This window comes from Microcaecilia unicolor, chromosome 8 (assembly GCF_901765095.1).
Source record: "Microcaecilia unicolor chromosome 8, aMicUni1.1, whole genome shotgun sequence".
In the NCBI taxonomy this organism is placed as follows: domain Eukaryota; kingdom Metazoa; phylum Chordata; class Amphibia; order Gymnophiona; family Siphonopidae; genus Microcaecilia; species Microcaecilia unicolor.
In genome coordinates this window covers 245,539,224-245,561,876 of record NC_044038.1, presented here as the reverse complement: position 1 = coordinate 245,561,876, position 22,653 = coordinate 245,539,224, and the positions used below count along the sequence as shown (strand labels likewise).

The following is a 22,653-nucleotide window of genomic DNA, read 5'->3' as shown; positions in this document are numbered from 1 at the left end:
AAATGACAGGGAACTGGGGAAAGGAAGAAGCGATATGGATCACCTTAAAAAGAGAGGATAGAACTTTGGTCCACGTGGGTGTTGTCTATAGACCCCCGACACAATTGGAAGAACTAGATAAAGATCTGATCACTGATATTCAAAAGTTGGGGAAGAAAAGAGAGGTGCTGTTGTTGGGAGATTTTAATCTGCCGGATGTAGATTGGAAGATTCCGTCTGCAAAATTGGAAAGAAGCAGAGAGATTGTGGATGCTTTCCAAAGTGCTCTGCTCAGACAAATGGTGAACGAACCCACGAGGGAGGGAGCCACGTTGGATCTGGTGCTCACGAATGGGGATAGTGTGTCAAATGTCCGAGTGGCTGCACACCTGGGAAACAGTGACCATCAAACGGTTTGTTTTGATGTAACGGCTCATGTGGATGGCGGCCACTCTAAACTCAAAGTCCTGGATTTCAAGCGAGCTGACTTTAACAAAATGGGAGAATACCTGAGGAAGGAGCTGATGGGCTGGGAGGACATACGAGAAGTGGAAGGACAGTGGTCCAGGCTAAAAGAAGTAATAAACAGGGCCACAGACATTTATGTAAGGAGAGTAAATAAAAGCAAGAGAAAAAGGAAACCGATATGGTTCTCAAAGAAAGTGGCTGAGAAAATAAAGGCTAAAGAGTTCGCATTCCAGAAATACAAAAAAACTCAAGACGAGGAACACGGGGAAGAATAATGGAGGAAACTGAAAGAAGCCAAGAGAGAGGTACGTCTGGCGAAGGCGCAAGCGGAAGAACAAATGGCTAGAAATGTAAGGAGAGGAGACAAAAACTTCTTCAGGTATATTAGTGAAAGGAGAAAGACTATAAAGGGAATTGTGAGACTAAAAGATACAACAAAACGCTATGTAGAAAATGATGAAGAAAAAGCCAATTTGCTAAATAGATACTTTTGTTCTGTTTTCACTGAAGAAAACCCTGGGGAAGGACCGAGAGGGACTGGCAAAAGTACACCTGAAAATGAGGTGGATAGAGCACCGTTCACAGAAGAGAGTGTGTATCAACAACTTGGAAAGCTAAAGGTGGACAAAGCCATGGGGCCGGACGGGATCCACCCCAGAATACTGAGGGAGCTCAGAGAGGTTCTGGCGGGTCCTCTTAAAGACTTGTTTAATAAATCCTTGGTGACGGGAGAGGTTCCGAGGGATTGGAGAACGGCGGAGGTGGTCCTTCTTCACAAAAGTGGTGATAGGGAAGAAGCTGGAAACTACAGGCCGGTAAGTCTCACTTTGGTTATTGGAAAAGTAATGGAAGCCATGCTGAAGGAAAGGATAGTGAATTTCCTGGAAGCCAATAAGTTGCAAGATCTGAGACAACATGGTTCCACCAAAGGGAAATCGTGCCAAACGAATCTCATTGAATTCTTTGACTGGGTGACAGGAGAATTGAATCAAGGACGTGCTATGGACGTCATCTACTTAGATTTCAGCAAGGCTTTCGACACGGTTCCCCACAGGAGGCTCTTAAATAAACTAGACGGCCTGAAGATAGGACCCGAAGTGGTGAACTGGATTAGGAACTGGTTGACGGACAGACGCCAGAGGGTGGTGGTGAATGGAGTTCGCTCGGAGGAGGGAAAGGTGAGTAGTGGAGTGCCTCAGGGATCGGTGCTGGGGCCGATTCTGTTCAATATATTTGTGAGTGATATTGCCGAAGGGTTACAAGGTAAAGTTTGCCTTTTTGCGGATGACACCAAGATTTCCAACAGAGTGGACACCCCGGAGGGTGTGGAAAACATGAAAAAAGATCTGAAGAAGCTAGAAGAATGGTCTAACGTTTGGCAATTAAAATTCAATGCGAAGAAATGCAAAGTGATGCACTTGGGGAGTAGAAATCCAAGGGAGACGTATGTGTTAGGCGGGGAGAGTCTGATTGGCACGGACAGGGAGAGGGATCTTGTGGTGATAGTATCTGAGGACCTGAAGGCGACGAAACAGTGCGACAAGGCGGTGGCAGTAGCTAGAAGATTGCTAGGCTGTATAGAGAGAGGAATGACCAGCAGAAGAAAGGAGGTTTTAATGCCCCTGTATAAGACGTTGGTGAGGCCCCACCTGGAGTTAAAAAAAATGGAAGCGGTGCAAAGAAAAGCTACGAGGATGGTATGGGATTTACGTTCCAAGACGTATGAAGAGAGGCTTGCTGACCTGAACATGTACACCCTGGAGGAAAGGAGGAACAGGGGTGATATGATACAGACGTTCAAATATTTGAAAGGTATTAATCCACAAACGAATCTTTTCCGGAGATGGGAAGGCGGTAGAACGAGAGGACATGAAATGAGATTGAAGGGGGGCAGACTCAGGAAAGATGTCAGGAAGTATTTTTTCACGGAGAGGGTGGTGGACGCTTGGAATGCCCTCCCGCGGGAGGTGGTGGAGATGAAAACGGTAACGTAGTTCAAACATGCGTGGGATATGCATAGAGGAATCCTGTGCAGAAGGAATGGATCCTCAGAAGCTTAGCTGAAATTGGGTGGTGGAGCAGTTGGGGGGAAGAGGGGGGTGGTGGTTGGGAGGCGAGGATAGGGGAGGGCAGACTTATACGGTCTGTACCAGAGCCGGTGATGGGAGGCGGGACTGGTGGTTGGGAGGCGGGAAATACTGCTGGGCAGACTTATATGGTCTGTGCCCTGAAAAGGACAGGTACAAATTCAAGGTAAGGTATACACATATGAGTTTGTCTTGGGCAGACTGGATGGACCATGCAGGTCTTTTTCTGCCGTCATCTACTATGTTACTATGTTAAGTCCCAGTTTGAACTTATCCATATATAGATGGCCTGGAGTCATAAGAGTCCAGACAATGGGCCATTACAACTGCTGCATTCTTGTAGGGTCACGAGGGATAGAGGGATGGGGGATAGAAGGTTGTTTATAAAATCGGGAGTCATAGGTTCCTTTTGTTTTTTCCTGCGTTATGAAGCTTCTGTTCGCTCATATATCATTGTTTGATAATTCTCATGTATTCATTGTGGATTTTGTTTTCTAATATCAGAATAAAAACTATTAAAACGTAAAGCATTGGGAGAAATTTTAATATGCAGCAATTTGTATGTGTGGTTTGTATGCCTGTTGTGCTACCCTTTGGCACAGTGGTTTTTATGCTGATTTTCCTGTACTAATATTTCTTCTTGCATCTGGAGTAAAATTATTCTCCGAGGACAAGCAGGCTGCTTGTTCTCACAAATGGGTGACGTCCACGGCAGCCCCTCCGATCGGCTAGCCCGCGATGCACGCATGCGCGGCTGTCTTCCCGCCCGAAATTGCTCGTGTTCGCTAGTCTCCTTTTTTCCGTGGCTCGGGACGGCTGTTTTTTTCGGTCGCTCCACGCCCCTAGGAGATCCCTCGCGATTCGCGGTCTTTTTTTCTCTTTTAAACTTTACCTCTATTTCTAGTGTTGGCCTGTAAGTTTTCTTTCGTGGTTGAGTGCGGCTTTTTTCGCCGCCCGTTCGTTTTTTGGTGAGTTTTTGGTGCCCTTTTTTCACCATCGCGGATTTCGATTTTGCCAGCGTGATTTTTCCGCCCATGTCATCGAAGCCTTCCAGCGGCTTCAAACCGTGTACCCAGTGCGGCCGGATAATCTCTCTCACTGATAGGCACGCTTCTTGCCTTCAGAGTCTGGGGGCTGGGCACCGTCCTCAGGCCTGTAATCTCTGTCTTCTTTTGAAGAGGAGAACTCAGGCGGCGAGATTAGCCCAGTGGAACAGTTTGTTCGGGACTTCATCCGGCACGTCGACATCCTCAGTTCCGCGGTCCTCGGCATCGGAGCCTTCGGTACCACGCCCATCATCGACTTCGGTACCGCGTTCATCAGTACCGGCATCGACATCATCGTCTGGTGCAGCTGCGAGACCGGGATCGTTCCTCGTGAGGATGTCGTCGGAGGGTGCTTCGATGTCTGGAGTGCAGGTGAGGGCTGTCCATTCCCCTGCTGGTGGCGGTGAGCCCATGAGCAGGTCTTCGCCTTTCTCGAGGGCTCCCGCGGTACAGCCCCCCTGGGATCGACCCTCTTCGGACCCGGACCCGAGGAAACATTTGGATTCGACGTCTTCCTCTTCGGTACCGGGGGGTACCGAGGCCGTGCGTCGTGCTAAGGCAAAGAAGCACCGGCATCGGTCACCCTCCAAGCGTGGTACCGAGAGCTCTGGGTCGCCGGTACCGCCGGCACCCAAGCGTCGACATCGGAGGACCGCTCACCCTCCATTCAGGAGGTGTCGATGCGTTCCCCTGTGGACAGCCCGGTACCGCCTCCATCCCAGGAACAGATTCGCAGCTCGTCGCCGGTACCGGCCCCACCGCCTTTCTCCACAGCCTCTCTGAACGAGAGCCTCAGGGCCGTCCTTCCGGGGATGCTGGAGGAGCTGTTTCGCCCTTCTCCTCCGGTACCGGGGGTGCTTGCGCTGCCGGTGCCGTCGAGTGAGGCGACGGCTGGGCCATCGTCTGCGGTGAGGACGCCCGCCCCGGTACTGCTTGCGGTGCCGGGGCCGGCCGCCTCCCAGGAGGGCTCCCCGACGACGTTCATGGAGGGAGCTCCATCGTCTCCGCTACGGGAGTCCTCTTCTCGACGCTCCCACCGTGGCCGTGTTTCCACGGAGTCGAGGCGGGCACAGCTTCGGACCGAAGTCCACCAGCTGGTGTCCGACACTGATGAGGAGGCCTCGTGGGAAGCAGAGGAAGGCGTTGGATATTTCTCTGACGAGGAGTCTGACGGTCTTCCTTCTGATCCTACTCCCTCGCCTGAAAGACAGCTTTCTCCTCCGGAGAGTCTCTCTCTCATGGCCTTTGTTCGGGAAATGTCTATGGCAATTCCCTTTCCCATGGTCACGGAGGATGAGCCGAGATGCTGGAGCTCTTGGACTACCCTTCGCCACCTAAGGAATCATCCACAGTACCCATGCATCATGTCTTCAAGAAGACATTGCTGGCGAACTGGGCGAAACCCTTAACTACGCCCCACATCCCCAAGAAGATCGAATCTCAATATCGGATCCATGGGGACCCGAAGTTGATGCGGACTCAGTTGCCACACGACTCTGGTGTGGTGGATCTGGCCCTCAAGAAGGCCAAGAGTTCTAGAGAGTATGCTTCGGCGCCCCCGGGCAAAGACTCTAGAACCTTGGACTCCTTTGGGCGGAAGGCCTACCATTCTGCAATGCTCATCGCCAAAATCCAGTCCTACCAGCTCTACTCGAGCATACACATGCGGAACAATGTGCGGCAGTTGGCGGACTTGGTGGACAAGCTCCCTTCTGAGCAGGCCAAGCCCTTTCAGCGGGTGGTCAGGCAGCTGAAGGCGTGTAGGAAATTCCTGGCCAGGGGGGGTCTTTGACTCTTTTGATGTTGCATCCAGGGCCGTTGCACAGGGTGTGGTGATGCGCAGGCTCTCATGGCTGCGCGCCTCCGACCTGGAAAATCGAATCCAGCAGCGGATTGCGGATGCCCCTTGCCGGGGGGACAATGTTTTTGGGGACAAGGTCGAACAGGTGGTTGAACAGCTCCACCAGCGGGATACCGCTTTCGACAAGTTCTCCCGCCGGCCGCCTTCAGCCTCTACCTCTTCGAGTAGACGCTTTTATGGGGGAAGGAGGACGGTTCCCTATTCTTCTGGTAAGCGTAGGTACAATCCTCCTTCCCGCCAGCCTGCTGCTCAGGCTAAACCCCAGCGCGCTCGCTCTCGTCAGCAGCGCGCCTCAGGCCCCTGCGTCTCCCCAGCAAAAGTCAGGGGCGGGCTTTTGACTGGCTCCTGCAGAGCATAGCCGACGTTCCAGTGTCTGTGCCGGACGGCCTACCGGTCGGGGGGAGGTTTACATTTTTTCACCAAAGGTGGCCTCTTGTAACCTCCGATCAGTGGGTTCTCCAAATAGTCCGGCTAGGGTACTCTCTCAATTTGACCTCCAAGCCTCCAAATTGCCCACTGGGAGCTCAGTCCTTCAGCTTCCAGCACAGGCAGGTACTTGCAGAGGAACTCTCCGCCCTTCTCAGCGCCAATGCGGTCGAACCCGTGCCACCAGGGCAAGAGGGGCTGGGATTCTATTCCAGGTACTTCCTTGTGGAAAAGAAAACAGGGGGGATGCATCCCATCCTAGACCTAAGGGCCCTGAACAAATATCTGGTCCGAGAAAAGTTCAGGATACCTTCCCTGGGCACCCTTCTTCCCATGATTCAACAGGACGATTGGCTATGCTCTCTGGACTTGAAGGATGCCTATACGCACATCCCGATTCTGCCAGCTCACAGGCAGTATCTTCGATTTCGTCTGGGAACACGGCATTTTCAGTACTGTGTGCTACCCTTTGGGCTCGCCTCCGCGCCCAGAGTGTTCACCAAATGCCTAGCCATAGTAGCGGCTTCTCTACGCAGGCTGGGAGTGCATGTGTTCCCTTACCTCGACGATTGGCTGGTAAAGAACACGTCCGAGGCAGGAGCTCAGCAGTCCATGCAGGTGACTATTCGACTCCTGGAGCTGCTAGGGTTTGTGATAAATTATCCAAAGTCCCACCTTCTTCCAGTTCAGAAACTCGAATTCATAGGAGCTCTGCTGGATTCTCAGATGGCCCGTGCCTACCTTCCAGAGGCCAGGGCCGACAATCTGCTGACCCTTGTCTCCTCGGTGCGGGCGTCTCAGCAGATCACAGCTCGGCAGATGTTGAGATTGCTCAGCCACATGGCCTCCACGGTTCACGTGACTCCCATGGCCCGCCTTTTTATGAGATCAGCTCAATGGACCCTAGCCTCCCAGTGGTGCCAGGCTGCTGGGAGCCTAGAGGACGTGGTCCGCTTGTCCACGAGGTTTCTCCTCACCCTTCATTGGTGGACAATTCGATCCAATTTGACCCTGGGACGTCCCTTCCAGATTCCTCAGCTGCAAAAGGTGCTGACCACGGATGCGTCACTCCTAGGGTGGGGAGCGCATGTCGATGGGCTCCACACCCAGGGGACTTGGTCTGTCCAGGAACAAGGTCTACTGATCAACCTCCTGGAGTTGCAAGCGGTCTGGAATGCTCTGAAGGCTTTCAGGGATCGGCTGTCCCATCAAATTATCTAAATTCAGACAGACAACCAGGTTGCTATGTATTACATCAACAAGCAGGGGGGCACCGGATCTCGCCCCCCTGTGTCGGGAAGCCGTCAGCATGTGGCATTGGGCACGCCGGTTCGGCATGTGGCTCCAGGCCACGTATCTGGCAGGCGTAAACAACAGTCTGGCCGACAGATTGAGCAGGATCATGCAACCGCACGAGTGGTCGCTCAGTTCCAGAGTGGTTCGCGAGATCTTCCAAGTGTGGGGCACCCCCTTGGTGGACCTCTTTGCCACTCAGACCAATCACAAGGTCCCTCAGTTCTGTTCCAGGCTGCAGGCCCACGGCAGACTGGCGTCGGATGCTTTCCTTCTGTTTTGGGGGGAAGGTCATGTACGCGTATCCTCCCATTCCTCTGATAGGGAGGACTTTGCTGAAACTAAAGCAAGACAAGGGAACCATGATTTTGATTGCTCCTTTTTGGCCTTGTCAGATCTGGTTCCCTCTTCTTCTGGAGTTGTATTCCGAAGAACCGTGGAGATTGGACTGCTTTCCAACTCTCATCACGCAGAACGAGGGGGCACTTCTCCATCCCAACCTCCGGTCTCTGGCCCTCACGGCCTGGATGTTGAGAGCGTAGACTTCGCCTCCTTGGGTCTGTCAGAGGGTGTCTCCCGAGTCTTGCTTGCTTCCAGGAAAGATTCTACCAAGAGGAGTTATTTTTTCCTCTGGCGACGGTTTGCTGTGTGGTGTGATGGCAAGGCCTTAGATCCTCGTTCTTGTCCTACACAGACCCTGCTTGAATACCTTCTACATTTATCGGAGTCTGGTCTTAAAACCAATTCTGTAAGGGTTCATCTTAGTGCATGCCATTACCAGGTGGAAGGTAAGCCGATCTCTGGACAGCCTTTAATAGTTTGCTTCATGAGAGGTTTGCTTTTGTCAAAGCCCCCACTCAAACCTCCTACAGTGTCATGGGATCTCAATGTCGTTCTCACCCAGCTGATGAAACCTCCTTTTGAGCCGCTGGACTCCTGTCATTAGATTGTAACCTCTACACCTCTACCCAGGAAATCTAGACTGCCCAACTTGACATTTCGTTCTTTAGATTGTAAGCTCCTTTGAGCAGGTACCGTCCTTCTTTGTTTATGTTGTACAGCGCTGCGTAACCCTAGTAGCGCTCTAGAAATGTTAAGTAGTAGTAGTAAGTACTTGACCTGGAAGGTCATTTTCTTGGTGGCAGTTACTTCAGCTCGCAGAGTCAGTGAGCTTCAAGCCTTGGTGGCTCATGCTCCTTATACCAAATTTCATCATAACAGGGTAGTCCTCCGCACTCACCCTAAGTTCTTGCCGAAGGTGGTGTCGGAGTTCCATCTGAACCAGTCAATTGTCTTGCCAACATTTTTCCCCGTCCTCATACCCGCCCTGCTGAACGTCAACTGCACACATTGGACTGCAAGCGAGCATTGGCCTTCTATTTGGAGCGGACAAGCCCACACAGACAGTCCGCCCAACTTTTTGTTTCTTTTGATCCCAACAGGAGGGGAGTGGCTGTCGGGAAACGCACCATATCCAATTGGCTAGCAGATTGCATTTCCTTCACTTACGCCCAGGCTGGGCTGACTCTTGAGGGTCATGTCACGGCTCATAGTGTTCGAGTCATGGCGGCGTCAGTAGCCCACTTGAAGTCAGCCACTATTGAAGAGATTTGCAAGGCTGCGACGTGGTCATCTGTTCACACATTCACATCTCACTACTGCCTTCAACAGGATTCCCGACGCGACAGTTGGTTCGGGCAGTCGGTGGACCACTCAATTTCGAGTTGCTGGTGGACGCTGACAGTGGCTTGGGTGTGGAAGAACCCCCAAATTCGTGTTTTTTGTGCCTTTTTACTCAAGAGGGCGGGAGGACCCCAGGTGCCTCCTCTTCTGCTGACTCCCATTGGTCCTTCAGTCTTCCACCACCCCCATTTCCTAAGCAGCTGCGCTTTGAGGCTATGCGGGACCTGGAAGAGGCCTCCGTGGCTTTGGATATAGATGAAGGCCAGTTCTTTGGTGGATCCATGCCGGCCATTTCTGACTTGCTTGAGGGGGGGAAGTTGTTGCCGGAGGAGGGTGATGACCAAATGGTGACACAGCTCTTCTTGAAAGAGCTTCCAGGCCTTATTGTGCTTGAAGTCTTGGACATCTCTCCCCTGGAGTCTTCGTCTGTGGTACCTTCTGCCCCATCTGTTATGCCAGGGACTAAGAGGACCCCAGATCCTTTCATATTTATGAGGCTATGAAAGTCCTCATCTTGGCGCAGTGGGATACATGTGTTGCATTACTGAAATTACAAGTCACACCCAGAGTAGGGACCATTCTGTTTCAGCCTGTAAAAGACACTGTGGTCATTCTGACCTTTTCCTCAAGAATAAGGTTGTTCATTATTTAGGATTTGTTCCAGTGTGTAGGGACTTTTGATCATCTTGTAGTTATGTTCTAGATATTCTTATAATATTAACATTTCTTCGGACTGTAAAGTTACTTTAAGACTGTTGTCTTATGCATAAAGCTTGTGATTCTCCTGTGTTCGACATACTGCCTGGCAATGGTCCATACCTTTCTGATATAAACTGGCTTAATACATCATGTATATCTGGTCATACTCAATAGGAAACTCAGATGATGGTATAAAGACCCTCATCACCTTTTGAAACTAGTTTATCTTAGATGTTATTTTAAAGAAACTCATTCTACTGTTCCCCTGTTAAGGGAGCTTTGTCTCAACCCTACTGAAAGGAGAGACTTCCTTGGGCAAGCTCACAGTATGTCTCTTCCCCTCAGAGGCAAGGCAGTAGGTTGTAGTTCTCTTCCCAGTCCTCTTTTCCTGTTATCTGTTTTGGAGGGGAGGTTGCACAGGCTCAAAAATTAATAACACTGTTTCTTGTCTTAATCTCCTCTGGAAATGTTCATGCCCTGAAGCATCTGGCACTAAAGTGAGCAGTGTGTGATTCAGAAGTGGTATACTGTACAGTATGTCCAAAGTCTGCTTAAAAGTAAGGTATTATGTAAATCCAGGATAGGTCTTATGTTTGCTTTTTCATAAGTAGTATTCCAGAGTGAGGGTTACGTTTTTTTCTGCAAGTCTGCTTCTTCTGTGTTTCCTGCAGCAGGGAGAGATCTTGTTTGATTAGAGCAGCAAGCCTGTTCTTGCCCTGTCTCCAGATGCTTTCATTCTTAGTAATTAGAGATTTTATAATTCATAAGTCCAAATTCATATTTGTTCATTCACTAAGAATTCGGGAATACTGTGCCTGAAAGACTCGTGTTCTGAATGTTGAAAAGGGTTGATATTGTTTCCTAGGGATATTTTTATTAGGTTTCCAGAATGTGGTGCAACTCAAGGATCTTGGGTGCATGCATGGGTCAAAGAAGCCTGGCTCCTGGAATGATCTGGAGATCATTGGGGCCACGCAGGTGAACATGAAGTTTTCAACTAAAATTTCACCTAAATTTTAGCCTCCTAAATTTAAGTGTGCTATTCATTTGCCTAGATTTAGGAGCTTATCTGAAGTGTCTAATGCTGAAAATAAATGCTAAGCTCCTAACTCCCCCCCCCCCCCCCCCCCCCCAATCTCTTCTGGCAGTTTCCCCACTAACTTTTCCATGACTCTTGCTCTAGAATTTCCTTTCCAGTGAACATTGTCTTTTGTACATCTGAGGTATTTGAAGTTTCTCTGTCAAATCTTACTTCGGCAATTCCATATCCATGAAAGGGAAAACTGCACTAATGTGTTAACAAAGCTTTGCTGTCTGTAGCTCTAGTTTTTCATATTTTTATTTTGCTGTGGCTATATATTTAATCCAGGACTGCTTTTCACACTGGAAAATCACATGTCCAGTGTGTGCTGCAGGGCCCAGATAGCTGATGCTATGAGTCACATGCCTTGCAGAAATTTGAACAGTTTCAGTATTTCTAGGGCAGCATGAAGCAACTTGTCTGAATGTTACTTGAGGCTGTCAAAGTTATAAATGGATGATTTTCTCCTTTTGATTCTCTGATAAGCAGAGTTCTTGAAATTGAACTCCTTTACCTGATCTACTGGGTAGGTTGAAGTAGCTGGAAAAGAGCATGCTGAGTGTGATTGTATTAATATTCAAAATGTGAACTGATGAATAGGTAAAATATATATATTTTTAATGCATCTACCACTTTGCTCTGCATTGTGCATTAAAAAAAAATATTGTTTTGAGGATGGAGAAAATTTTTAGACTGACTTTCTGGAGTTAGAATGCTTCCATTTTCCCAGTACAGGTGACAATAGTACGTAGTTCAACTACAGAACATGCCCAATATTAAGAAAAAGGCTGTTGCTTTGTGTTTGAGAGAAGAGGATGGGACTGGGGCCCTGATGCTCAGAAGCAAATTAGTACCAGACTAGTGCCCGCATTTGCTAGCACACAATGCTGAAAGACCCCCTACTGTGGGAAACAATGAGCGCGCCCATGTTCAGCTCAAATAACATGCTAATGTGATGTAAATGAGGTAATTGTCTATTCTCTCTGATCAGAGAGTGTACTAGACAAGGGCACCCTTAGCGCTGGAAACCCTATGCCATCTCTGAGCTGGCATTAGTGTCTACACAGACTCTACAGTGAGGCTCTAGGACTCGGGAAGAGGTAGCAGCTCGCCATGCCATTGCTTTGACCTGGGATGTTTCATGGAGTACCTGAGGTTTTTCATGGAGCAGCAGAAATTGCCAGAGAAGACTGCTACGTGCTGCCCACAGCAGGAGGAACAGAGCCAAAGCGAGCCATGAACCCTGAAGTGCTTGTGGCACTCTGGTCTGGTGGAGGTTTGAAGTTGGACATGCGAGGAGCCAAGACTGTAGAAGCAAGGAGGTTTATGGAGCTGTTCTGTACTTGAGCGCCCAGGAAAGGTATGGAGAGGACTGAGCTATTCCACCAGCTAGGTTCTGGGACAGAGAGCTTTTCTGCGCATCCCCCGGGCAGTTCTTCCTCCCATAATTCCCTAGTGCTTAACACTAACGGCGTGCTTATATTTGCATAACATTAGCATTGAGCATTAGGGAGTTTCTCATTCTTTGCTTATGGGGTAAAACTGATAAGTAATTGTGCCAGCCCCCTCCCCCCCCACCATGACCTTAGGGGCAGCTACTGTGTGGGTCTTTTTCTCTCTCTCCTTCTCCCCAGCAGTCATCTCTTGTCCCATCAGCTAATCACCACCCACACTCCATCTCCATTTCCTTCTAGTCAACACTGCTTCTTAGTGAGTGTAAGCCACATTATCCGAGGACAAGCAGGCTGCTTGTTCTCACTGATGGGTGACGTCCACGGCAGCCCCTCCAATCGGAACACTTTACTAGCAAAGCCCTTTGCTAGTCCTCGCGCGCCGATGCGCACCGCGCATGCGCGGCCGTCTTCCCGCCCGAACCGGCTCGTGTTCGTCAGTCCTTTTTTACAGAAAAGGACTCAGGTAGCGAGATTGGCCCAGTGGAACGTGTTGTTCTCGGGCTCTTCGTCGGCAACAGCACCGGGGGTATCGAGTGCATCGACGTCGACAGCGTCAAGACCTCCGACCTCGGCAGCGACTGTATCGATTGCATCGAGGCATCGACCCTCTGCATCGTCGGTACCAAGACATCGGAAGGCTGCGTTGGCGTCGGTGGTACCGGGACCTCCACTAGTGCTGATGTCGTCGGACGGTGGTGCTTCGACTGGAGTGCAGGTGAGGGCTGTCCATTCCCCTGCTGGTGGCGGTGAGCCTTCGGGTGGGTCTCCCCCTACCCTGAGGGCTCCTGCGGTACAGCCCCCCCGAGACCGACCTTTTTCGGCCTCGGCCCCGAGGAAGCGACGGTTGGATTCTACGTCCTCCTCGTCGGTACCGGGAAGTTCCGGTGACATGCTTCGTTTGAAAAAGTCAAAGAAGCATCGACACTGGTCTCCTTCCCGCATCGGTACCGAGAGCTCTGGGTCGCCGAGGGAGTCGGCACCCAGTAGGTATCGGCACCGGGAGGACCGCTCACCCTGTGTTCAGGAGGTGTTGATGCACTCCACCTTGGACAGCCCGGAACAGCCTCCATGCCCGGAACAGACTCTGACCTCGACGCCTGCATCGGCTTCTATGTCTTTCTCCACAGCCGCCCTGCACGAGAGTCTCCGGGCCGTTCTTCCAGAGATCCTGGGAGAGCTGTTGCGCCCTTCCCCTCCGGTACCGGGGGTGCTTGCGGTACCGACTGCGGCTGCCTCCCAGGAAGGCTCCCCGACGACGTCGGCGGAGGGAGCTTCGCCGGTGCGGGCGAGGGAGTCTACCTCTCGACGCTCACACCGTGGCCGTGTTTCCACGGAGTCGAGCCGGGCACGGCTTAAGACACAGGTTCATGAACTTGTGTCTGATACTGATGGTGAGGCCTCGTGGGAGGAGGAGGAGGACATCAGATATTTCTCTGACGAGGAGTCTGATGGCCTTCCTTCTGATCCCACTCCCTCCCCTGAAAGGCAGCTTTCTCCTCCCGAGAGTCTGTCTTTCGCGGCCTTTGTCCGGGAGATGTCTGCGGCCATCCCCTTCCCGGTGGTTGTGGAGGACGAGCCCAGGGCTGAAATGTTTGAGCTCCTGGACTATCCTTCTCCACCTAAGGAAGCGTCCACAGTACCCATGCATCATGTCCTAAAAAAGACATTGCTGGCGAACTGGACCAAGCCTCTAAGTAATCCCCACATTCCCAAGAAGATCGAGTCCCAGTACCGGATCCATGGGGACCCAGAGCTGATGCGCACTCAGTTGCCTCACGACTCTGGAGTTGTGGATTTGGCCCTAAAGAAGGCTAAGAGTTCTAGGGAGCATGCTTCGGCGCCCCCGGGCAAGGACTCTAGAACCTTAGACTCCTTTGGGAGGAAGGCCTACCATTCTTCTATGCTCGTGGCCAAAATCCAGTCTTACCAGCTCTACACGAGCATACACATGCGGAACAATGTGCGGCAGTTGGCGGGCTTGGTGGACAAGCTCCCTCCTGAGCAAGCCAAGCCATTTCAGGAGGTGGTCAGGCAGCTGAAGGCGTGCAGAAAATTCCTGGCCAGAGGGGGGGGTATATGATACCTTTGATGTTGCGTCCAGGGCCGCTGCTCAAGGTGTGGTGATGCGCAGACTCTCATGGCTGCGTGCCTCCGACCTGGAGAATAGGATCCAGCAGCGGATTGCGGATGCCCCTTGCCGAGCGGACAATATTTTTGGAGAGAAAGTCGAGCAGGTGGTAGAGCAGCTCCACCAGCGGGATACCGCGTTCGACAAATTCTCCCGCCGGCAGCCTTCAGCTTCTACCTCCACAGGTAGATGTTTTTATGGGGGAAGGAAGACAGTTCCCTACTCTTCTGGTAAGCGTAGGTACAATCCTCCTTCTCGACAGCCTGCGACCCAGGCTAAGCCCCAGCGCGCTCGCTCTCGTCAGCAGCGTGCGCCTCAGCAAGGCCCCTCGGCTCCCCAGCAAAAGCAAGGGACGAGCTTTTGACTGGCTCCAGCAGAGCATAGCCGACATCAGTATGTCAGTGCCGGGCGATCTGCCGGTCGGGGGGAGGTTGAAAGTTTTTCACCAAAGGTGGCCTCTCATAACCTCCGACCAGTGGGTTCTCCAAATAGTCCGGCAAGGATACACCCTCAATTTGGTTTCCAAACCTCCAAATTGCCCACCGGGAGCTCAATGCTACAGATTCCAGCACAAGCAGGTACTTGCAGAGGAACTCTCCGCCCTTCTCGGCGCCAGTGCGGTCGAGCCCGTGCCATCCGGGCAAGAAGTGCTGGGATTCTATTCCAGGTACTTCCTTGTGGAAAAGAAAACAGGGGGGATGCGTCCCATCCTAGACCTAAGGGCCCTGAACAAATATCTGGTCAAGGAAAAGTTCAGGATGCTTTCCCTGGGCACCCTCCTTCCCATGATTCAGGAAAACTACTGGCTATGCTCTCTGGACTTGAAGGACGCCTACACTCACATCCCGATACTGCCAGCTTACAGACAGTATCTGCGATTTCAGCTGGGCACACGTCACTTCCAGTACTGTGTGCTGCCCTTTGGGCTCGCCTCTGCGCCCAGAGTGTTCACGAAGTGCTTGGCTGTAGTAGCAGCGGCGCTTCGCAGGCTGGGAGTACACGTGTTCCCTTATCTCGACGATTGGCTGGTGAAGAACACATCCGAGGCAGGAGCTCTACAGTCCATGCAGATGACTATTCGCCTCCTGGAGCTACTGGGGTTTGTGATAAATTATCCAAAGTCCCATCTTCTCCCAGTACAGAGACTCGAATTCATAGGAGCTCTGCTGGATTCTCGGACAGCTCGTGCCTATCTCCCAGAGACGAGAGCCAACAACCTGTTGTCCCTCGTCTCGCGGGTGCGAGCGTCCCAGCAGATCACAGCTCGGCAGATGTTGAGATTGCTGGGCCACATGGCCTCCACAGTTCATGTGACTCCCATGGCCCGCCTTCACATGCGATCTGCTCAATGGACCCTAGCTTCCCAGTGGTTTCAGGCTGCTGGGGATCTAGAGGACGTGATCCACCTGTCCACGAGTTTTCTCAAATCCCTGTATTGGTGGACGATTTGGTCCAATTTGACTCTGGGACGTCCTTTCCAAATTCCTCAGCCACAAAAGGTGCTGACTACGGATGCGTCTCTCCTGGGGTGGGGAGCTCATGTCGATGGGCTTCACACCCAGGGAAGCTGGTCCCTCCAGGAACGCGATCTGCAGATCAATCTCCTGGAGTTACGAGCGGTCTGGAACGCTCTGAAGGCTTTCAGAGATCGGCTGTCCCACCAAATTATCCAAATTCAGACAGACAACCAGGTTGCCATGTATTACATCAACAAGCAGGGAGGCACCGGATCTCGCCCCCTGTGTCAGGAAGCCGTCAGCATGTGGCTCTGGGCTCGCCGTCACGGCATGTTGCTCCAAGCCACATATCTGGCAGGCGTAAACAACAGTCTGGCCGACAGGTTGAGCAGGATCATGCAACCTCACAAGTGGTCGCTCAACTCCCGAGTAGTGCGCCAGATCTTCCAGGTGTGGGGCCCCCTTGGTAGATCTCTTTGCATCTCGAGCCAACCACAAGGCCCCTCAGTTCTGTTCCAGGCTTCAGGCCAACGGCAGACTGGCATCAGACGCCTTCCTCCTGGACTGGGGGGAAGGTCTGCTGTATGCTTATCCTCCCATACCTCTGGTGGGGAAGACTTTGTTGAAACTCAAGCAAGACCGATGGCACCATGATTCTGATTGCTCCCTTTTGGCCGTGTCAGATCTGGTTCCCTCTTCTTCTGGAATTGTCCTCCGAAGAACCGTGGAGATTGGAGTGTTTTCCGACCCTCATCACACAGGACGAAGGGGCGCTTCTGCATCCCAACCTCCGGTCTCTGGCTCTCACGGCCTGGATGTTGAGAGTGTAGACTTTGCCTCTTTGGGTCTGTCAGAGGGTGTCTCCCGCATCTTGCTTGCTTCCAGGAAAGATTCCACTAAGAGGAGTTACTTCTTTCTATGGAGGAGGTTTGCCGTCTGGTGTGACAGCAAGACCCTAGATCCTCGCTCTTGTCCTACACAGACCCTGCTTGAGTACCTTCTGCACTTGTCTGAGTCTGGTCTTAAGACCAACTCTGTAAGGGTTCACCTTAGCGCAATTAGTGCATACCATTACCGTGTGGAAGGTAAGCCGATCTCAGGACAGCCTTTAGTTGTTCGCTTCATGAGAGGTTTGCTTTTGTCAAAGCCCCCCGTCAAACCTCCTACAGTGTCATGGGATCTCAATGTCGTTCTCACCCAGCTGATGAAACCTCCTTTTGAGCCACTGAACTCCTGCCATCTGAAGTACTTGACCTGGAAGGTCATTTTCTTGGTGGCAGTTACTTCAGCTCGTAGAGTCAGTGAGCTTCAGGCCCTGGTAGCCCAGGCCCCTTACACCAGATTTCATCATAATAGAGTAGTCCTCCGCACTCACCCTAAGTTCTTGCCAAAGGTTGTGTCGGAGTTCCATCTGAACCAGTCAATTGTCTTGCCAACATTCTTTCCCCGTCCTCATTCCTGCCCTGCTGAACGTCAGCTGCACACATTGGACTGCAAAAGAGCATTGGCCTTCTATCTGGAGCGGACACAGCCCAACAGATAGTCCGCCCAATTGTTTGTTTCTTTTGATCCTAACAGGAGGGGAGTGGCTGTGGGGAAACGCACCATATCCAATTGGCTAGCAGATTGCATTTCCTTCACTTACGCCCAGGCTGGGCTGGCTCTTGAGGGTCATGTCACGGCTCATAATGTTAGAGCCATGGCAGCGTTGGTGGCCCACTTGAAGTCAGCCACTATTGAAGAGATTTGCAAAGCTGCGACGTGGTCATCTGTCCACACATTCACATCTCATTACTGCCTGCAGCAGGATACCCGACGCGACAGTCGGTTCGGGCAGTCAGTGCTTCAGAATCTGTTCGGGGTTTAGAATCCAACTCCACCCCCCTAGGCCCATGTTTATTCTGTTCCAGGCTACACTCTCAGTTGGATAAATTGTTAGGTCAATCTCAGTTACGTCTTCGCCGTTGCGAGGCCCAATTGACCATGTTTGTTGTTTTGAGTGAGCCTGGGGGCTAGGGATACCCCATCAGTGAGAACAAGCAGCCTGCTTGTCCTCGGAGAAAGCGAATGCTACATACCTATAGAAGGTATTCTCTGAGGACAGCAGGCTGATTGTTCTCACAAACCCGCCCACCTCCCCTTTGGAGTTGGGCCTTCCCTTGTTTGTCTTGCTACATATGGGACTGACGAACACAAGCCGGTTCGGGCGGGAAGACGGCCGCGCATGCGCGGTGCGCATCGGCGCGCGAGGACTAGCAAAGGCCTTTGCTAGTAAAGTGTTGTGATTGGAGGGGCTGCCGTGGACGTCACCCATCAGTGAGAACAATCAGCCTGCTGTCCTCGGAGAATACCTTCTACAGTTATGTAGCATTAGCTTTGTGCTCACTCCCATGCTCATGAGACTCTAGACCAGGAGACTAGTGCTGTTTCTATGGGAGTGGCAGCTGGAGGAGGCCATGATAATTTTGAGTGCCTCAGTATAAGTTCAGTTTTGCCAAGGATTTATTAAGACCTGGTATAGGTCTTAAAAAAGGTTTGGTAGAAGGGAGACCAGCCTTCAGCAGTGTGTCAGCTTCTTACTGATGATTCAGAGAAGACAAAAAATACTTTGTCACAGCAGGACTTGTTCTAAATTAATGATTCATGCAAAAAGTAAGTTGAAGTAGTGTAAAAGCTTGCAACAGATTTTGTTGGAATAGCTTTGTTTTCTTTCTGCTTCCTGAACCTTCAGGATATTAAGATTCACAATTTAAAAAGTGCAAATAAATGAGCTACAGCTGAAGCTTAATTTGCTGTTTGTTTGTGCCCTTGTAAGAACAGTTTTCATAGCCTCTAAATTGTATTTCCATGAATGAACAGCTAAAAATTAAAACTGATCAGCCTGGCTGTTGATACTAGTTCTCTTGAAACTCACTTAAACCTCCTCTTAGTTGTGTTCATAGAAGCAGGCAGGACAAATTCTTCTAGAAGCAGATTCTACAGATTTTATACTTGCATTGTAATAAAGGCCTTATATGGAGATGTGCAAATCTAATCTGAGGGGGCCTTCTTATTGCCGGTATCTCTAAGAGTTAATAGGTTTCTTAAAAGAGCCTTGTATGGCCATTTAATTTTGGAATGTAATCCTTTCAGATGTCTTTTTCAGAGAAGGGGAGGGGGCTTACCTTCATAAGCCTTTCCTTGTATGGCAAGTTTTCCTTTCCTTTAATTTAGAAAGTTGAAAAGTGATATTTGCTTGCCAAAAACTAAATGAGTTAAAAGAAAACCAGAGTATCTTTTTTATAAAGCTATCATCTCTGTCTGTTATGTTGTTTTTTTTCTTTTAACTAGTGTTAACTGATGTAATTGCCCATCTCTGAACAGTATTTAGTTCTGATTTTTTTTTCTGAATTATAGCACCCAGAAGTATATACCATATTCTGTATGTGGCATAGTCTCTGATTAAAACAAAGTTAGGGTAGCATTGTTAACTCTTGGCGCCATACTTTAACTATGTACTATTAGGTGCTGAATGTTTATGCCTGTCACTAGCAGTGAAGGTAAATGGAAAGAAAAGACCAAGGACACTTTGGAGGTGAATGCACCTCTTGCACATAGGGTTATGCATTCTTTTGTTATAGTTTGGCATTCAACAAGAGCAAATTTTAGTGATTCTTAGTATCCTGCTAGATCACTCCAGAAAAGTAGTTTATGTTCCCTAACCAGTAGATGGATGTAGAGAAGACTGTCAATTCAAGATGTCATCTCAAGTAGGAGTGGTGCAGCTCTTGAACTTGCCAGTATTTCTCTGCCTTCTGCTGGAGTGGTGCAGCAGGATTATTTGAGGCAGACTGACCTTCCAGAATACACTCCACTGCTGGCTGTCCTACGATTATGTTCTTTGGCCAGTGTTTGGACTAATCCCCTGGGAGGTGTTGAGTCCTCTGCAGCCCCTGAGCCTTAGTCTGTGGGCTTGTGCTCAGTGTGGCTTGCTGGCACAGGGTCCCTCTTCCAGTAGGGTTGAGTGGATTTGTTCTCTCCCTCCCCCACCCTTTTTTTTTTGTATCTGTTTATTGAAAAATTATTTATTTATTGCATTCGTATCCCACATTTTCCCACCTATTTGCAGGCTCAATGTGGCTTACATAGTACAGTAACGGCGTTCACAATTCCGGTATAGACAGTTACACAGTGATATTGTGGTAGAATAAGGTTCATGTGGAGCAAACATATAAGGAATCATATAGGGGAAGAGTTCTGTTATGTCCATTGCGTGCTTTGGTTTCGTAGTGTTGCAGGGTTCAGGTATTTAAGTAGGGTCGATAGGGTATGCCATTTTGAACAGGTAAGTTTTTAGTGATTTCCAGAAGTTTAGGTGGTGGTAGAGAAATTGTACAATAAAGCAGTGTAGATATTCGATTAACCTTCATTACCTAGAAATAACAGATCTATAAACCTCTAACAGAATGAAAAGAACTGTTGATTTGCAAGAGCAGAATGACTTCTCTTACAGTAGTAACATAGTAACATAGTAAATGACGGCAGAAAAAGACCTGCATGGTCCATCCAGTCTGCCCAACAAGACAAACTCGTATGTGCTACTTTTTGTGTATACCCTACTTTGATTTGTACCTGTCCTCTTCAGGGCACAGACCGTATAAGTCTGTCCAGCACTATCCCCGCCTCCCAACCACCAGCCCCGCCTCCCACCACTGGCTCTGGCACAGACCGTATAAGTCTGCCCAGCACTATCCTCGCCTCCCACCACCGGCTGGCTCTGCCACCCAATCTCCGCTAAACTCCTTAGGATCCATTCCTTCTGAATAGGATAATAGTAATTAGTGTTCTCCGAGGACAAGCAGGCTGCTTGTTCTCGCATGTGGGTCGACGTCTGCGTCAGCCCGGGAAACCGGCAATTTTGCCAGCAAAATATAAGAAAAACATTTCCAGAGTCGTCTGGTGCGCGTGCAGCCGTCTTCCCGCCCATCGCGTGAGTGTTCCCGCTCAGTTATTTGTTCTCCACGGTGAGGTGCGGTTGAGTTTTCCCCACTCCTCTCAGGCCCGGGAAAGAGTTTTCTGCGTTTTTTGTCTTGTTTCTTTCTTTTTTGTTAGAAATTACAGTTAAAAAAAAAAAAAAAAAACAACAACAAAAAAAAACAAACTCCCGTAGTTTTTCTTTACTTTTTTGCCCCGTTTTAAGTTTTCTTTGTTTTTCGATGCGGCCGTCTTGCTCCCTTCGTATGTTTCAACATTTTTTATTGATGACATGACATAACAAGGATATCAACAATCCCTCAGAAACACGTACATAGTACAAAATCAATCCTGCTACATTAGTGCAACGAACATATCACATCAACATTTTAACAGTTTCTTCCCCCTCCATACCCTTAACCCCCCCAACCCTCCAAACATCAACTTGGAATATACATGTGACAGCACTTTCAACATATACAGTCCGCTTATACGATCACAAAGCCTGATAACCAGAAGGATATAATCAGCTCGACCACCTCTGTCCAGCAGTTGCCGGTGGTCTGGCTGCTAGATAAATGTATGGCTCAGCAGAGGAAGCCGTGTTTCCTATAGTCTCCCATGTTCCGGCCATACCAGACTTACGGACCAACAATACTTGGGATAGTGCTCCACAAAGCGATCGATATAATCACTGTGATCATACCACAATATGGAGCCCCAAAGGGGACAAGGCCGTTCCCCACAGAATCCCCCCTCCCCAACGCTTGCTCCCTTCTTTTCGTGCCCTTTTTTCTTTTAACAGGCACGATTGCGTCTTTTGATTTCGCCAAAGCTGTTTTTTCTTCCATTTTATCGAAGACACCCAGCGGCTTCAAACGTTGTACTCGGTGCAACCGGACTATCTCGGGTACCGATACCCATGCTTGGTGTATCCAGTGCCTTGGGCCCGACCACAGCCCAGCTGCTTGTAGTCTGTATCTTTGCATGAAGAAACGGACCCAAGCGTCTCGAGAGGCCCAACGAGAGAGGCTTTTTGGAGCTCAGTCTGGTCCTTCGACATCGAGGGACGCATCGACGTTGGGAGTGAAGGTAATGGCTGCGGAATGACCAACTCGTGCTGGGAGCAGTGAGGCCTCCTGTTATGCAGGCCCCCTGGGACTGACCTTCGTCGAACCCGGCCCTGAGGAGACGCAAGGATTCCACGTCTTCTTCGTCGGTGCCGAGGAGTCTTGATGGGCGTTGAGCAAAGGCGAAGAAGCACCGTCATTGTTCTCCTTCGACACACGATGCCAGGAGCTCCGGGCGTTGAGGGATTCGACATCTGAGAAGCATCGGCACCGAGAGGATCGCTCCCTCTCTATTCAGGAGGTGCCGATGCGTCAGTCTAGCAGCCCGGTACCTGCTCCCGAGCCTCGACAGATTCTGCCACCGGCTCCTATCCCGACCCCACAGCTTTGTCCGACGGCGGCTCTCAATGAGTGCATCAGGGCCCTGCTTCCAGAGCTTCTGGAAGGGTTACTGTGCCAGGCTGCTTCGGTGTCGGGGGTGCTAGTGCCTTCCGTACCGTCGGCTAACACGGTCTCTGGCCCTTCGCCTGTGGTGAGGTCCCCAACCTCGGTGCCGCCTGCCACCCAGGTCGACTCTCCTTCTATGTCAATGGAGGAAGCTTCATTGGAGTCCAGGGGGGCGTCGACTTCTTGGCACCGCCATCAAGGACGTCGTTCCTCGGCGTCAAGGCAGGCTCAGTTTTGGACTGCTCTGATAGATGTCTTGTCCGATACTGAAGATGAGCGCTCATGGGAGGAAGAGGAGGATCCCAGGTACTTTTCTTCTGACGAGTCCTTTGGGATTCCTTCTGAACCTTCCTCTCCTCCAGAAAGGAGACTGTCTCCACTGGGGAGTCTATCCTTTACCGCCTTTGTCCGGGAAATGGCTGCGGCTATTCCCTTCCCTATGGAAGTTGAGGATGAGCCCAGGGCTGAGATGCTCGAGGTCCTGGATTATCCTTCTCCACCTAGAGAGGCTGCAATGGCTT

At 50.4% G+C, this 22,653-nt stretch overlaps 1 protein-coding gene across 1 annotated transcript in view; it reads left to right on the top strand.

Moving 5' to 3' along the window:
* LOC115475687 (protein MTSS 2-like) overlaps window positions 1–22,653 on the top strand; it is a 293,373-nt gene that overhangs the window by 77,450 nt on the left and 193,270 nt on the right. The window lies entirely within an intron of this gene.